We start from the raw sequence: 18657 nt of genomic DNA, 5'->3' as shown, positions 1-18657 counted from the left end.
TGGGGCTGTTCTCCTTCGAGCAGAGAAGATTGAGAGGAGATTTGATAGAGGTGTTCAAAATCATGAGGGATCTGGACAGAGTAGATAGAGAGAAATTGTTCCCATTAGCGGAAGGGTCGAGAACCAGAGGGCACAGCATTAAGGTGATTGGCAAAAGAACCAAAGACGACATAAGAAAAATCTTTTGAACGCAGCGAGTGGTTAAGATCTGGAATGCACTTCCTGAAAGGATGGTGGAGGCAGACTCGATCACTGCTTTCAAAGGGAGTTGGATAAGTACCTAAAGGAAAAGAACATTGCAGGGCTGCGAGGGGAGGAAAGGGCGGGGGAGTGGGACTAGCTGAAGTGCTCTTGCAGAGAGCTGGCACAGGCTTAATGGGCTTAATGACGGCCTTCTGAGCTGTAACCATTCTATGATTCTATGTGAGGCATGTGAGGAAGGAATACGGCCATTGAAAAAAGTTGGGAAAAACTTTTCATAGTTATGCTCAGGATCGATGAATTAATTGCTTTCTGATTGGTTCAATATTTTAGGATGATCTGTACCGTACTGCCATTTAAAAAAAAATTTCTGTATCCTACATACATTTTATGTCCTACAGACGACATAAACTAGTTGAAGCTCTTTCTATAAATAGATGTTTTGTAGATGACTACAATAAATAGATCTGATGTACAATATTTTGTGAAAAACACATTCATACATTTTTATCATATTTTATCAATACAATAGAATTTTATTCACAAAACACATTATTGGAACTATGCAATCAGTATGAATTTACAAGGTGATTTCATACACATTCAATTGTGAATCTTGTTGATATATCATCTAACTTCAACACTCCTTTTCTGGGGGCACTTTCTGTTAGCAACTAATGAATCATTTTGATTTATCTATCTATTTATAAAAATGAAAAGGCTCTCAGATCAGGACATTACTATTCTTATTTCCAGCCTGTGCAGTTATCTCGGCTTCTTGTTCACAAGATCCAATCTGACATTTACTTCGAGTACAGCGGTATTTGACTCTGACCTCATGATTGGCTTTGGTTTATCTTATCAGGATACCCACAGAATAAATACTACTGCTATTTTAAGTAGTCAAAGTCAGAATAATCTGATCTACTGCACGCAATGAAAGGCCCTAATCTCAAAAATATTAACAACAGTGTATAGGTTTTTATTTTATTGCAGCTCAGATGCACCCTGTAAATACATGAAATGAAACTGACAAACACTGCTCCTTAAGAAATGTAAAACTTTATATGAACGAGATTCCAATTTGTTCAATCACACCCTCGATCTTGCATGAACCTTCTCAAGTCACTGTCGTCGTCATAGGCAGTCCCTCGAAATAGAGGAAGACTTGCTTCCACTCTTAACATGAGTTCTTAGGTGGCTGTACATCCAATACAAGAACCACAGATTCTGCCACAGGTGGGGCAGACAGTCGTTGAGGGAAGGGATGGGTGGGACTGGTTTGCCGTACGCTCTTTCCGCTGCCTGCGCTTGATTTCTGAACACTTTTGGCGACGAGACTCGGTGCTCAGCGCACTCCCGGATGCGCTTCCTCCACTTTGGGTGGTCTCCCAGGTGTCAGTGGGAATGTTGCACTTTATCAGGAAGGCTTTGGGGGTGTCCTTGTAACGTTGCCACTGCCCATCTTTGGCTCATTTGCCAGGAAGGAATTCCGAGTAGTGCGCTTGCTTTGGGAATTTTGTGTCTGGCATGCGAACGATGTGGTCTGCCCAGCGGAGCTGATCAAGTGTGGTCTTCTCAAGTATGTTAGCAGGAGCACCCTTGTGATGAGAAAACAATGATCTCACCTCCCTCTCTTTCAAATCTGCCTTCATCACCCTCCTCCTCAAAAAATGTATCCTTGACCCCTCTGTCCTTGCAAACTACCGCCCATCTCCAACCTTCCATTCCTCTCAAGTCCTTGAACGTGTTGTTGCCTCCCAAATCTGTGCCCACCTTTCCTGCAACTCCATGTTTGAATCCCTCCAATCAGATTTCCGCCATTGCCACGGCACTGAAACAGCCCTAATCAAAGTTGCAAATGACAGTGTATGTGACCGTAGTGCTCTATCCCTCTTCAACTTTCTCGACCTGTCCGCAGCCTTTGACAAGGTTGATCACACTGTCCTCCTCCAACACCTCTCCTCCGTCGTCCAGCTGGGTGGAACTGCCCTTGCCTGATTCCATTCTTATCTATCCAGAAAATCACCTGCAATGGATATTTTACTATGTTAAAGGCGCTATATAAAGTCAAGTAGTTATTGTTGTCATTCTTATTAAGCAGAGCCTGCTAATGGATGGAGCATGAAGGATTGTCTCTCTAAATAAATGTTCCAATTACTTGGTATATACTCTGTTACTAATATGTAATAGATGCCTTTAATATTCTTTACTTGAATTGTTGAAGCTGCTCCATGAGGTCTTAGGCAGGAAAAAATGTCCCTCCTCTATTACTTTAGTTAGTAGTTGTATTAAGTTGAGCTGAGCATTTTCCCTATGGAAACCATTCATTTTGTGAATAGTGCTTTGTGTTTTCAAAAACAATAGTATCATAAAAGTGGGGTTGAGAAACAAACATGAAAAGTCTGACCTTGGCGCCTAATTCCAGAAACATGCATGAACCATAAATGATATCTTTCTGCAGTAAATCGTGCTGTTTGGCTCTGCTAATTGGGCTTGCCGCATATCAATGGATAATTGAAACATTGACCAGCATAAACTCCCACCCTGTGACATTATTGCCAAGCCTGGGCAAGCATTGTATTCGTTGCTTGTGGTTAATCTGGCTTCCCTTTTGTCGAGGAAAATCAGGTGTGGGGTGTTAACTAACCCCGAAAATCAGCATTGCCTTCCACCCTGGTTGGATATCATTGTGATGCTGAAAGTATTTTCCTTCCTTCCCTCCTTTGAGTAACATTCTCCTTTAATTTATGGAACAGTCTAATATGAAGCACAATGCATTAGAAAAGGTTCTGGATTTAACAGGGAGCACAGGGTTATTACTTTAATACTAAGGTAGGAGGAAGATGTTGACATGGTTTGTGTGCAAGAAACACAGATAAGGTAAATGCTTGTGTTTTCTTCCGACCCGCTTGCATTCTACAAACCTGCAAATTCCACCCAATCCTGGTTTATTACATCCTTGGCTTAAATTTTTCAAAATGGGGAAGACTTTCACCTGATTTTGCCAGCCCTGAGATATGGCACTGCCAGTGAGATGCCAACTGATTATGCTGGGCACTGTTGTGTGTGACATCTCTGAGCAATATTCACAACTAAGAATGAGCAGGCCCAAGTCTCTGTCCTATTATGTCTGTAATGTATGCACCTGTGATATGCTCACAGGTTTGTTACCTGGCAGGGGAGTGATCCTGATCACCCAGGGGGTGCCCCCAGGCTGAGGCTAGCCCATTGCACTTGGGGTGTGCTGAGTCCTGCGATGTCCCTAAATGTGGGATACTTGACTGCAAAATTTATTGAGCTGTTGAGTGGATTAACCAGTCACTTGATGTTCACAAGACTCAATAAAACCCCAGCCAGTTGGATTCGGGGGATCCATGATGAAGCAGGTGGTTGTGAGCCTGGTGGATGAATTGGTAATATCATCATCACCCCTGGCAACCAACGTTTAATCTGATCATTTAAGTTTAAAGTTGGATTTGTTTAATTTGCCAGTTTTAGTGCCCCCCCCCCCTTTTAGCCAGGGGGCACTTGTATAATTTCTCTTTTTAGTGCCCTAAAACTGCAGCCCCCCCCCCCAAAAAAAAAAGGGCACTGGAAAAAAATAATTTTGAAGTGTGATATATTCAAGAGGAAGTTTGATATGGCCCTTATGGCTAAAGGGATTGAGGGCGATGGAGAGAAAGCAGGAAAGGGGTACTGAGGTGAATGATCAGCCATGATCTTATTGAATGGTGGTGCAGGCTCGAAGGGCCGAATGGCCTACTCCTGCACCTATTTTCTATATTTCTATGTGACCCCCCCTTGCAGGGGGCATTATTTTAAAGTGCACAACTAAAATAATTGAACTAGTAATGTGTTGTGATTGTTAAACTTTTTGGTAATAAACCAACTAATTCTTAATAGCGATGTGTTGCTATGATTTCTTAAGCAGAGCCCACGAAGCAACTACAATATACTGTCCATTTCTCTTTTTTGAGTGCATCGCTACAATATGTACTTGTTGTACTTCATTGTTGCCTGTTCCTTACATTAAAGGAGAATGGCCCTTCTATAAATCCTAATATATAGAGAATATTTTTGATACTGTAGAATTTGTATTTTACATGATCAAAACCATTTTCCATATATTAGCTGATAAGAACCTACAACGACCATAACTACAACAAGAAACATTTAAATAGTGCCTTTAATGCAGAACAATATCCAAAGACACTGCACAAAGGAATAAGAATAGACAACAAGTCAAAGAGGGAGTTGTTAGGAAGGGTGATCAAAAGATCCATCAAAGTAGTCGGTTTTAAGGAGGGTCTTAGTGAAGGAGAGGGAGGTGGGGGAATTAGAAAATAAAAAACAATATATTTTTAGATTAGAATTGGGGAACACTGGATACCTTCAATCTTCCATTAAATACCTGTTCTAGTTAGCTAGAGGTGTGACTAAATATCTTTGCTCTCTGTGTATTTGATATGGGATATATTATTTTCTTCCGTGCACTTTTCTATTCCTTTGAGTGAAAGCCACTATGCCGTTGCCTCCCTTTTTAAACTGCAACTCTTGTATATGAATGTTCAAAATGTTTGCACACACATTTATAACTGACACCAGCTGCCTTTGTATTGCTGTTCGCTGAGAACAAGTGGTGAATATTTAGTAAACTCTTCAACAACAGGTTGTACATGAATATCCATTTGCTAGCTTATGTTTGGTGACGGGTCTGATTTGAACAACATTTTTTATAAGCACATTTGTATTGCATAAAGAAGGCCAGCGACTGAACAAGTCAGATCGATGTAACCAGTCACCTAATGTAGTATAAAATATATCAGCTTACCAAGGCTAGGGCAAAGATAGAATTACACAGCGAACTACAAATGAATTGCTTCATTTTTGTTTTCAAGATCTTGACCAAGGTTAAAATGCTTCATGCATTGTGTAAGTGCTATTTAATATTCCAGGAAAATGATGCATTGTGACACCTCGGAAAATTTGATACATAAGTGAACATGTTTTCTTGATTAGCTTATCTGACACTAGTGAAGGTATTTTGTCTGTGTTTTGTGGAGAAGGTAAATAGAGCTGTGTGCCATTGAAATGTGCCATCATCGGCTGAACGAGCTTTATAGAACCTACATAGTGTTCCTGTAACTACACGGACAGAAACGTCTGAAGATTAATTTGGGGTGTTTTTAAAAAAAAAAAAGCTACTTAAACTAAAAATGACATCTTTTGCTGGTAAGTGTTTCTGTTTACATTTATTAGTTTATTTTATTTATTGATTTGTCATTTGCGACATGTTAAATAAAGCTTTCGAGCTCCCCTGATGCCACGGTGAACTTATCCAATTAGTAGTTGAGTAAAATGGACCAGACGCAGGTTCAGTACCTGATCTGTGCAGAGTTAACGGATGTCAATAGGGTTGGTGGTGGTTGCACTAGACTTGGCCTCAATATTTCTAGTTTAGGGAGAGAAAAGTCGGTCGAGGTTCCTGCACTTGATTGCTCTCCAGGAACTTACGGGAGGTCTGCATGTGTTGCGATCAAGCTCACCAGTAAGGCCCCCAGTTAAATCAATTAAACAGAATACACTTGCTGTTATGGCTCCCTCAAAAATAGTGGTGATTTGAGTTGAGGTGGCAAAGGGTGCCGTGAGAAGCATGCCACAGTAAGGAATCAATGGTCCGTGAGAGAAGAGAAGGGAAGAAAAATGCCATAAAAGTAAAGGCTTTCAGATATGACGTCTCTTTTGATACTACCTCATTTTCTCTCTATGTCATAGAATTATAGAAAGTTACAGCACCGAAGGAGGCCATTTAGGCCTATCGTGTCTGCGCCAGCCGACAAAGCTATCCAGCCTAATCCCACTTTCCAGCTCTTGGTTCGTAGCCTTGCAGGTACGGGCACTTTAAGTGCACATCCAAGTATTTTTTTAAATGTGGTGAGGGTTTCTGTCTCTACCATCCTTTCCGGCAGTGAGTTCCAGACCCCCACAACTCTCTGCCTGAAACAATTTACCCTCAAATCCCCTCTAAACCTCCTACCAATTACTTTAAATCTATGCCCCTTTGACTCCTCTGCTCAGGGAAATAGATCCTTCCTATCCACTCTTTCCAGGCCCCTCATAATTTTATACACCTCAGCCTCCTCTGTTCCAGAGGAAACGACCCCAGCCTATCCAATCTTTCCTCATAACTAAAATTCTCCAGTCCAGGCAACATCCTCGTAAATCTCCTCTGTACCCTTAGTGCAATCACATCTTTCCTGTAATGTGGTGACCAGAAATGCACCGCAGTACTCTAGCTGTGGCCTAACTAGTGTTTTATACAGTCCAAGCATAACCTCCCTGCTCTTGGATGTATTGGAAAAGATTGCAGATTATACATTTCACATGCAGTTAGAACAATTTGAAATGGAATTTATCAACCACTTTTGTGCTACTTCTTTATAACACGACTTTGGGACATGCCAAATCGCTTTACAGCCATTGAATTACATTTGTAGTGTAGTCACATTGCAATGTAGGAAACGCGAGAGCCAATTTATGCATCACAAGATCCCACAAATGGCATTGAGGTGTTGGTTGAGGGATAAATGTTGGCCAGGACATCAGGAGAACTCCCCTGCTCTTCAAAATAATGTCTGGGATCCTTTACATCCACCTGAGAGGGTAGACAGAACTTTGGTTTAAGGTCTCTTGTAAAAGACGACACCTTCAACAGTGCAGCACTCCCTCAGTACTGCACTGGAGTGTTAGTCTAGATTATATGCTCAAGTCCTAATCTGAGGAAGGACATTCTTGCTATTGAGGGAGTGCAGCGAAGGTTCACCAGACTCATTCCCAGGATGGCAGGACTGACATATGAAGAAAGACTGGCTCGACTAGGCTTATATTCACTGGAATTTAGAAGAATGAGAGGGAATCTCATTGAAGCATATAAAATTCTGATGGGATTGGACAGGTTAGATGCAGGAAGAATGTTCCCGATGTTGGGGAAGTCCAGAACCAGGGGTCACAGTCTAAGAATAAGGGGGTAAGCCATATCGGACAGAGATGAGGAGAAACTTTTTCACCTCGAGAATCGTGAAGCTATGGAATTCTCTACCACAGAAAGTTGTTGAGTCCAGTTCATTGGATATATTCAAAAGGGAGTTAGATGTGGCCCTTATGGCTAAAGGGATCAAGGGGTAGGGAGAAAAGGCCAGGAGTGGGGTACTGAAGTTGCATGATCAGCCATGATCATATTGAATGGTGGCGCAGGCTCAAAGGGCCGAATGGCCAGCTCCTGCACCTATTTTCTATGTTTCTATATTTCTATGTCTCAGGACTCGGGTTTGAATCCACAAACTTTAGACCAGTTAGCCGAACATCTGTCGTTGGGAAAATGCTGGAGTCCATTATTAAGGAAGCAGTAGCAGGACAATTGGAAAAACATAATACAGTCAAGTAGAGCCAGCATGGTTTTATGAAAGGGAAATCATGTTTGACAAATTTACTGGATTTTTTGAGGATGTAACGAGCAAGATGGATAAGGGGGAGCCAGTGGATGTGGTGTATTTGGATTTCCAGAAGGCATTCGATAAGTTGACACACAAAAGGCTACTGAACAAGATAAAAGCTCAAGGGTTGTGGGTAATATATTAGCATGGATAGCGGATTGGCTAACTAACAGAAAACAGAGAGTCTGGATAAATGAATCATTTTCCGGTTCACAAACAGTGACTAGTGGGATGCCGCAGGGATCGGTGCTGGTGCCTCAACTATTTACAATCTATATTAATGACTTGGATGAAGGGACCGAGTGTAATGTAGCCAAGTTTGCTGATGATACAAAGATGGGTGGGAAAGCAAATTGTGAGGAGGACACAAAAAATATGCAAAGGGATATAGACAGGCTAAGTGAGTGGGCAAACATTTGGCAGATGGAGTATAATGTGAGAAAGTATAAGGAAAAAGAAAAAAGAAAATTATTATTTAAATGGAGATAAATTATAAAATGCTGCAGTACAGAGGGACCTGGGGGTCCTTGTGCATGAAACACAAAGTTAGTATGCAGGTACAGCAAGTGATCAGGAAGGTTAATTGCAAAGCGGATGGAGTTTAAAAGCAGGGAACTCCTGCTGCAATGGTACCGGGTATTGGTGAGGCCACACCTAGAGTACTGTGTACAGTTTTGGTCACCTTCGGAGGGATACACTTGCAAAGGAGGCAGTTCAGAGAAGGTTCTCTAGATTGATTCCTGAGATGAAGGGGTTGACTTATGAAGAAAGGTTGAATAGGTTGGGCCTATACTCATTGGAGTTTAGAAGAATGAGAGGTGATCTTATTAAAACATATAAGGTACTGAAGGGGCTCGACAAGGTAGATTCAGAGAGGATGTTTCCCCTCATTGGGAAATCGAGAACTAGGGGGTATAGTTTCAATATAAGGGGTCACCCATTTAGAACTGAGATGAGGAGGAATTTCTTCTGAGGGTTGTAAATCTGTGGAATTTTCTGCCCAGAGAGCTGTGGAGACTGGCCATTGAATATATTTAAGGTGGAGATGGACAGATTTGTGAGCGATAAGGGAGTGAAGGGTTATGGGGAGCGGGTAGGGAAGTGGAGCTGAGTCCAGGATCAGATCAGCCATGATCTGATTAAAAATCAAAAAATAAACCATCAGAAAACATTCACTATACACTTAACTAATGAATCATTGAAAAAGAATTAAAAAATAAAAACTTCAACTTACTTTTTTGTAGGTCTTCATACCTACTGCTGTTTTTGGGGCTTCAACGCAGGCTTTTTTTAGCCGTTTTTTTTTTCACCCTGCGTACGGGTTCGCCGAACAGCCAATTTTAAGTGGTATTTTTTTTTGACGTTGCACATAGTCGATCCACTTTTCATGATATTTCAACACCGCTATTTGTTAACTTTGGCCAATTTAGGTGAGTACCTTTTACCGGCAAAAAAGACGAAATATTGGCGGAAAAACGTGTGCAAGGCTGGTCAATTTCTCCCCCCGAATTTGTTGTTTATATTCTCTTTAAATCCATTTTCTTGCTGTCTGCTGTTTTTGACTTTTTTAAGGCTCTATCTTTAATGACTTGTTTGTCCAAAACTCATGTTGGATTCCTGAAGTTCTTTCTAGTGTTAAAATACCAGTGGACTTCAATACAGACTATGCAAGTGTGCATGGCAGATCCACAGAAACCCTGGAGAAACGGTGTGAATGGTGTTTATACCATTTCTCTGTGGTTTCCCCGGATCTTCCCAAAGCTATGATCATCAATTGGGAGAACTGCCATAGAAATGTAACCCCAGCACCTCTTCACTGTGCACTCAAAACATTTTGTTGAACTGCTTTAAGTTGCCCCACATTGTTGAATAGCCTTTATCTTCCTTGCGTGTGTATAATTCTTAAAACCTTTTAACCCTAACCTCTTGTGTATTAGCTTGGCTAAATTGGTAACACTCCTGCCTCGGAATCAGAAGGTTGTGGATTTGAGCATTATAATCTGCTATTGAGCTACTAACATGAGGAAGTACTGAACTCCCATCTGCTGGTTCAGGTGGACTTGTAAGATCCCATGGCACAATTTAGAAATAAAGCAGATATATCTTGAACTGTAGGGGAGTCAAGGGTTATGGTGAACAGGCAGGAAAGTGGAGTTGAGGGCACACATTGAGGCAATGTAAAGGGTATAGATTAAATGAACCATAATCAATTATTTGACACATCCATACTGTAAACCGTTTAATTTAATTATTTCATACAAAAGATGGTGAATGCCCGGGAGGCAGTGGAGACAAATGGTGACGTGAAATTCAAAGGGAGCAGGATATATTTTTAGCAAAAGAAGTAATTGAGAGAGAGAGGCGGTACGAATATACCATGGTATGTTTTTGAACTTTGAGACTAGTCAGATGAAAACCAATGGCTTTTTGCCTCCGACAAATGTCCCTATGTAACCGCCACTGTACATGGGGAAAATAGAGGCCCTGTATAAATGTCAGTAGCTGTGACAATCAGATATTTACCCAATTCTATTTAAAGGAGTTAGTCAACATAACATTACCTTTTTTGTTTGAAGTGCATCTCCCATATGTTTATAAGAAAATCCTTCTGGTCTTTGAGAATGATAAATTTTGTACTCTTATTTATCCACAAAAATAAATAGCTTGCATATTTTTACATTATTCATACCGTTTACCATTTCTAGCCTCGCTCATGCCCCCTTATCTTTTGTTCCGCATATCTCTCCTCATAACTTCAAAATCTCAGTCCCAGAGTCACTTTTGCCAATCTTCTTTGAATTGCCTGCAGTGTTTCAATGACTTGTTGAAGAAGGGCTGCTTGAAAGAACGTTTCACCAAAGCTGTGCCAACATATATTTGAGATAAAATACACTACGTTGATATATAATAAAATGCCCTTGAGATGCAACCCAGTACCTGCTTAGCCTTGCTGATAACCGCTTCGCATTGACTAATTCCTAATTACAACCAAATCTTTATTTTTTCAAAGGGCACACATTAATAAAGTGTAGAATTTATTGCAGCAGCTTACTTTTTATCCACATAATTTCATCACAGCTAGAAATACCCTGCTTAATATCTTTGAACAGTGTAAACAATAGATGAACCAAATCTCTTCAGTCTGCGGAGTCAATCCAGTTATCTCACCAATTTGTGACTAATTCCAAATGTCTCGGCCTGCTAACAAAGTCTCAGATGCAGAGCTCAAATCCCAAAGGCCTCTAAAAATTCAAGTAAATGAATCAACTGAATGAGAGTTATCTACTGGATTTAAGTTATTTTCTCGAAGATTCCCTGTTGATGAGTCAGGCATGACCTATTGATTCTAAAAGCATACTGACTATTCCATATAAGCTCGAAGCTTAGTCGATGCATATTGATTCTGTAAAATATTCTCGGGTAATTCCCTATTTTCAGTTAGACTGGCCCAATATTCCTTTGATTATAATATCTGTCCTCACATACAGTTCCTGTAATTTTAGAGATCCTAACAATGATGAACCAGAGCCTGACCATGTTTGTTACCTTGAGGATTCTATGAGGGTGCATCATAGAAACATAAAAACATAGAAAATAGGTGCAGGAGTAGGCCATTCGGCCCTTCGAGCCTGCACCACCGTTCAACATGATCATGGCTGATCATGTAACTTCTGACCCTACTTTAGCAGGGTCCCTTTAGCAGTAAGGGCTACATCTAACTCCCTTTTGAATATATCCAACGAACTAGACTCAACAACGTTCTGTGGTAGAGAATTCCATAGCTTCACAATTCTCTGGGTGAAAAAGTTTCTCCTCATCTTGGTCCTAGATGGCTTACCCCTTATCCTTAGACTGTGACCCTTGGTTCTGGATTTCCCCAACATCGGGAATATTCTTCCTGCATCAAACCTGTCCAATCCTGTTAGAATTGTATATGCTTCTATGAGATCCCCTCTCATTCTTCTAAATTCCAGTGAATATAAGCCTAGTCGATCCAGTCATTCTTCATATGTCAGTCCTGCCATCCCGGGAATCAGTCTGGTGAACCTTCGCTGCACTCCCTCAATAGCAAGAATGTCCTTCCTCAGATTAGGAGCCAAAACTGCACACAATACTCAAGGTGTGGTCTCACCAAGGCCCTGTACAACTGCAGTAAGACCTCCCTGCTCCTATACTCAAATCCTTTCACTATGAAGGCCAACATGCTATTTGCTTTCTTTACTGCCTGCTGTATCTACATGCCTACTTTCAATGACTGATGTACATGACTCCCAGCTCTCGTTGCACCTCCCCTTTTACTAATCTGTCACCATTCAGATAATAATCTGCCTTCCTGTTTTTGCCACCAAGTGGATAACCTCACATTTATCCACATTATACTGCATCTACCATGCATTTGCCCACTTACTTAACCTGTCCAAATCACCCTGCAGCCTCTTAGCATCCTCCTCACAGCTCACACTGCCACCCAGCTTAGTGTCATCTGCAAATTTGGAGATATTACATTCAATTCATTTGTCTAAATCATTAATATATATTGTAAATAGCTGGGGTCCCAGCACTGAACCTTGCGGTACCCCACTAGTCACTGCCTGCCATTCTGAAAAGGACCCGTTTATTCCTACTCTTTGCTTCCTGTCTGCCAACCAGTTCTCTATCCACGTCCATACATTACCCCCAGTACCATGTGCTTTAATTTTGCACACTAATTTCTTGTGTGGGACCTTGTCAAAAGTCTTTTGAAAGTACAAATCCACCACATCCACTGGTTCTCCCTTATCTACTCTACAAGTTACATCCTCAAAAAATTCTAGAAGATTTGTCGGGCATCATTTCTTTTTCATAAATCCATGCTGACTTGGACCGATCCTGTCACTGCTTTCCAAATGCACTGTTATTAATCTTTAATAATTGATTCCAACAATTTCCCCACTACCAATGTCAGGCTAACCGGTCTATAATCCCCTATTTTCTTTCTGTTTTCTATCGTGTTGGGTCACGGTGCTTTGTCGACAGTCCATGTTTTGCATTTCACGATCATTCATTGTCAGCTTTTCAGAGGCCAAATCCATCATGTGTTCATGTTTACGGGCAAAGATAAGCACAGATTGGATCCCTTTTCATCCGCGCCGCTCCTTTTGAGCAGAAGAGAATCATAGAATCATAGAAACATAGAAAATAGGTGCAGGAGTAGGCCATTTGGCCCTTCGGGCCTGCACCACCATTCAATAAAATCATGGCTGATCATTCCCTCAGTACCCTGCTCCTTGAATACTGCAGGTGTTAATTCCCTTAGGAACATGAGTTCCCACCAGTTTATAATGGCTGAAATCCCTTCCATTAACGAACGACAGGCGTTGGGTAGCAGTGGAACTGTGGGGAGAGGGAAAAAGATAGCAATGAAGGGGAAAGGGAAGAAGAGAAATGGATAGTAATTATTGCAAAGACGAATGGAAATTGTTGGCAATGATGGGCGGAATGACGGGAGCGGAAGTGGAGGAAGAAAGAAGCTGTGAACGGTGTCTTGAGGCAGGAGAGAAAACACAGTCCCAGCATTAATTGTCTGTTCTAATGGGGTGGGGGGGGGGAGGGAGGGGAGCATCAACAGTGGAGGGATAATGCCAGTTTGAACTGAGAGGATTGGAGGAGGAAAAGGGGATGGGAAATGCCCCATACCATGGTCAACTGCACCAGCACCCTAAACGTCTCCGCATTCTGATGTATTGTGGAGGCTCTCTGGCAGCCAATCTAATACATACATTAATTGTTGCTGCACACAAACCATTTTTCTTTTAAAGGCTGGGCCCCAAAGGCTTTGCGGTAGAATTTTAATCCCCTTTGATGGGGTGTGGGGGGGAATTTCAAAATTTCAAAAATCTAGAACTCGAGTCCAGCCTGCATTGAACGCGACCACTTCCGGTTTCAACAGAGGTGGGAAACTAACCTGCTCTTGAGAGTCAACTCAGTTATTTAAATATGTTAATGAGGCTGCATTCCTCCGATTTTAGGAGGCATTAGATTTATCGCCTGCAGGCCGCGTTTCCCACAGCTCGGGACACCCGGCAGCTAAAGGGAGGCGAGAAAAGTCGGATCCAGCAGGGTAAGTGCCTTTCCAGCACTGCTTGTGGGCCAGGAGGAGCAAGAATGTTTATTTTTGTTTCCAACCCCATTCCTGGCACCCCAAGCAAAGCTGTTTCTCTCCTCACAATCTCCCCTGGAGGCACGAACAGGAGGCACAGAACAGGGGACTTTCGGCCCCACAGTATTTTCTTTTGGCTTCTTGGTCATATTGTAGATGACAGGAACAAATATTCTTTCGACCATCACATGTGACAGTAATAGTAACAGTAGAATTTCAGCCATCTAACAGTGTTATCCAACAGAAACTGCTGACTAGCAACAGAGACACCGTTTTAGCCAAATGGACTAATTATTGCAGAAAATGCCTTGCATACATTCACAGAATACATGTAAATGTACTTCACGTGTATATTTAATTAACAAACAACTACCAGTATTCCATAACCAAGGAAGCAAAGTACACACAACCATCAAAAAAATACTTTTTTTTGTCTTACCATTTCACCAAGAAACACATAAAAGGGTTAAAGTGTACATGCATATGGCAAACGAATATGAGTATTGAGATCACATGCCCAACAACAGTGTCCATTACTCATTTTTCATTTACCAATAAGAAATGCAATTATCTATATCAGGATTCCCAATTAACTACATGTGTCCAGTGACTAATGTGTTGGACAGTGCATGTTCTAATGAGCTTCTCAATCTCACAAGGCTAAAGCTCGTGTAGTCTCACTTGCATGAACTAAGTGTTTGCATGGAGAACTTCACAGCAGTCACTCCACCCTCTCAGCTTAAAGATGCTTACGTGGTGGTTAGCTCCTTTAGAAGGAAACTCTAGCATAAATCTATTTACAAAGAGTTTTGAATAATCTGTCACTTTCTGGATGTGACATGCAGGGGTCAAATTCGGTAACTTCCCGTTTGGGGGTGGTAACCGAGGCGACCGCGAGGCTAGCAATGACATCACCCATGGCGGCCTCACAGGGCGCTACCCAATTTCCGCCGTGGGGTGAAAACAGGTCGCTGTGCATGCCGATCACATCATCATTGCCGGCACAGTGGCCAGGGCGATACAGGCAGAAGTGGGCCACTGCCGGTTTGCGCCTCCGTTAACTCCTGCGCAATTTCACGGTGGGTGGTAGAAATTGTTTTTTATTGCTTTCTAAAAATATCGATACAAAGAGAGGAAGAAACTTAGTTATTTCCTGTTTTTTTTCTTACTTTAAAATAAACTGGAGAGATTATTAAAATAGAGAGAGGATCCAAACAGCAGACAATCCAGCAGACTTGAGTACCTATTTAGATCACTTCTCCATCGGCAGCATGTGACCAATGGCCTTAAAGGGGCAGACTAGGTTAGTCGGGCTGTGGGCAATACTGATGAGGCTGCATTTATTGCCCAACTGCAGTTGCCCTGTAAAGGTCGTGGTGAGCCTTCATCTTGAATCAATGCAGTCCTTGTGCTGATTGTGAAGCCATGATGGTGTTTGGTAGGGAATTCCAGAATATTGATCGCGTGACATTGGAACAGTGATCTACATCTAAGGCAAAGTGGTGTGTAACATGGAGGGGAAATTGGCAATGGGGATGTTCCCTGTTTAATAATTGCTGTAGTATCTCCATGTACAGAGTTGCAAAATGTCATATATATATGTTTATATTTTATGTATACCACAATAGGTTTGTTCACTATCATTGCAGCTGCCAATTCAAAGCAAAAAATATTGATACCTTAAAAGTATTTTAGCCTAATTCCTGGTATATAACAAAGAGGAGTATAAAGCCTTTTGTAGTGATCCATCTGACCACTGATCAACTAATACAAGAGGGTCGTCAGCTTTATGGTTGATAGATAGTCACATGCCCATTCTGCATCCAAGCTTATCAGTGGAGGTGAAACTAATGTTGCAGCTATAAAACTTGAATTTAGAAGACTCGTGTTTCAGTATGCCTGGACCCAAAGTCCAAACTTACTCCTAATACTCATCATTAGTGTTGAATCTCAGGTTGAATCCACTGTTGTTACAAATATTAGGAATTTCAGATAAATATAATCATAAAAAATGTTGTGACATCACCAAATTATCCAGAACATCAGCCAATAATGTTAAAATAAACCATGTATACCTCAAGAATAAATTTTATGTCAGCATTTTTTTCCTCCAATTTTGACTTGTATACAATTCCATGGACACCAGTTGTCCTCAAGTGACCATTATTCATCTATTAATGGGCACCTATTTGATTTTGGAGGACATTACAGTGATGCCTGATGCTTATCCTTACTCTTAACCAGCATCCAGCATGGATGATCCACATATTGATCTGGAGTGGGAACGCTCGTAAAATTTCCCTTCCATAATCCAATGTGCTGGAGCCAATTGAAGCATTCTTGCTGATGTCCTGTGAACCTGGGATATTTGATCAAATATGGTGGTTTAATCCTTGAGCCACTGGGGAGCCAACATTTGGTCAGTCTACTTGGGTGATGAGTTGAGATTACAGCCATAAACATTCAGTGTGGATCGTTTTCAATAGAGGAGGACAAAGGGTTTAATTAGGAGGGGGAAAATAGAGTATGAGAGAAAGCTTGCTTGGAACATAAAAACTGACTGCAAAACCTTCTATAGATATGTGAAGAAAAAAAGATTAGTGAAGACAAATGTAGGCCCTTTGCAGACAGATTCAGGTGAATTTATAATGGGGAACAAAGAAATGGCAGACCAGTTGAACAAATACTTGATTCTGTCTTCACAAAGGAAGACACAAATAATGTTCCAGAAGTACAAGGGGACCGAGGGTCTAGTGAGAAGGAGGAGCTAAAGGATATCCTTTTTAGGTGGGAAATTGTGTTAGGGAAATTGATGGGATTGAAGGCCGTTAAATCCCCAGGACCTGATAGTCTGCATCCCAGAGTACTTAAGGAAGTGGTCCTAGAAATAGTGGATGCATTGGTGATCATTTTCCAACAGTCTATCGACTCTGGATCAGTTCCTATGGACTGGAAGGTAGCTAATGAAACACCACTTTTTAAAAAAGGAGGGAGAGAGAAAATGGGTAATTATAGACTGGTTAGTCTGACATCAGTAGTGGGGAAAATGTTGGAATCAATTATTAAAGATGAAATAACAGCGCATTTGGAAAGCAGTGACAGGATCAGTCCAAGTCAACATGGATTTATGAAAGAGAATCATGCTTGACAAATCTTCTAGAATTTTTTGAGGATGTAACTAGTAGAGTGGGCAAGGGAGAACCAGTAGATATGGTATATTTGGATTTTCAATAGGCTTTTGACAAGGTGCACACAAGAGATTGGTGTGCAAAATCAAAGCACATGGTATTGGGGGTAATGTACTGACATGGATAGAGAACTGGTTGGCAGACAGGAAGCAGAGTGTAGGGATAAATGGGTCCTTTTCAGAATGCCAGGCAGTGACAAGTGGAGTGCCGCAGGGCTCAGTGCTGGGATCTCAGCTATTTACAATATACATTAATGATTTAGACAAAGGAATTGAGTGTAATATCTCCAAGTTTGCAGATGACACTAAACTGGGTGGCGGTGTGAGCTGTGAGGAGGACGCTAAGAGGCTGCAGGGTGACTTGGACAGGTTAGGTGAGTGGGCAAATGCATGGCAGATGCAGTATAATGTGGATAAATATGAGGTTATCCACTTTGGGGGCAAAAACACGAAGGCAGAATATTATCTGAATGGCGGCAGATTAGGAAAAGGGGAGGTGCAATGAGACCTGGGTGTCATGGTACATCAGTCATTAAAAGTTGGCATGCAGGTACAGCAGGCGGTGAAGAAGGCAAATGGTATGTTGGCCTTCATAGCTAGGGGATTTGAGTATAGGAGCAGGGAGGTCTTACTGCAGTTGTACAGGGCCTTGGTGAGGCCTCACCTGGAATATTGTGTTCAATTTTGCTAATCTGAGGAAGGACGTTCTTGCTATTGAGGGAGTGCAGCGAAGGTTCACCAGACTGATTCCCAGGATGGCTGGACTGATATATGAAGAAAGACTGGATCGACTGGGCCTTTATTCACTGGAGTTTAGAAGGATGAGAGAGGATATCATAGAAACATATAAAATTCTGACAGGATTGGACAGGTTAGATGCAGGAAGAATGTTCCCGATGTTGGGGAAGTCCAGAACCAGGGGACACAGTCTAAGGATAAGGGGTCAGCCATTTAGGACTGAGATGAGGAGAAACTTCTTCACTCAGAGTTGTTAACCTGTGGAATTCCCTACCGCAGAGAGTTGTTGATGCCAGTTTGTTGGATATATTCAAGAGGGAGTTAGATATGGCCCTTACGGTGAAGGGATCAAGGGGTATGGAGAGAAAGCAGGAAAGGGGTACTGAGGTGAATGATCAGCCATGATCTTATTGAATGGTGGTGCAGGCTCAAAGGGCCGAATGGCCTACTCCTGCACCTATTTTCTATGTTTCTATGTTAGAACAGTCATTCAACCAGCATTTGCTTGAATCAGTAACAAGACTATGACAAAGAATATTGTTTAAGGTCAGCTTTGTTCAGCAGTTTGCAATACTGCCGGCTTCATGTGGTACTGTCTAGTTGAGTCATAAGCAAATTGTGTACTTCAAGGTCATATTTATTTTACTGATATTGTTTCAATAGCAAAAGACTGAACCTTGGGAATCACTTCAGCAGAACATGGTTGTATATAGTGGGCTAACAACGCAATGTTGGAATATTGAATCTCACTGACAACATTGTTGTTGCTTAAAGAAATAGAATACTTATCCAATAGAAATATTTTACAAAATGTAAAATTTTCAACAAGGTAAAGAAGCTCAGGAAACTGAGATACTCGATAAAAAATTAGAAGATGTCTTCACATCTTTAAAACG

The 18657-nt window shown here is 41.4% G+C and overlaps 1 protein-coding gene and 1 non-coding gene across 34 annotated transcripts in view; both read left to right on the top strand.

Annotated features, from left to right (window-relative positions):
* sorbs2b (sorbin and SH3 domain containing 2b) overlaps positions 1-18657 on the top strand; it is a 344867-nt gene that overhangs the window by 133265 nt on the left and 192945 nt on the right. For 2 of the 33 annotated variants that reach the window (XR_011593115.1, XR_011593093.1), the window contains exons 1-2: positions 5244-5436; positions 5980-6094. The exons of 26 other annotated variants lie outside the window; for them this stretch is intronic. The gene's annotated coding sequence lies outside the window, so the exon portion shown is untranslated. Of the gene's footprint in view, positions 1-5243; positions 5437-5979; positions 6095-13710; positions 13798-18657 lie in introns of those variants that run through there. 5 more of the 33 variants (XR_011593117.1, XR_011593094.1, XR_011593120.1 and 2 more) reach the window with 3 other exon arrangements.
* On the top strand, positions 3368-3528 carry LOC139278550 (U1 spliceosomal RNA). The gene has a single exon (XR_011596297.1). It is a non-coding gene; the product is annotated as a U1 spliceosomal RNA (small nuclear RNA).

The sequence above is a fragment of the Pristiophorus japonicus genome, chromosome 1, assembly GCF_044704955.1.
Source record: "Pristiophorus japonicus isolate sPriJap1 chromosome 1, sPriJap1.hap1, whole genome shotgun sequence".
In the NCBI taxonomy this organism is placed as follows: domain Eukaryota; kingdom Metazoa; phylum Chordata; class Chondrichthyes; family Pristiophoridae; genus Pristiophorus; species Pristiophorus japonicus.
The sequence above is the reverse complement of the archived record's forward strand: the minus strand, read 5'-3'. Positions and strand labels throughout refer to the sequence as shown.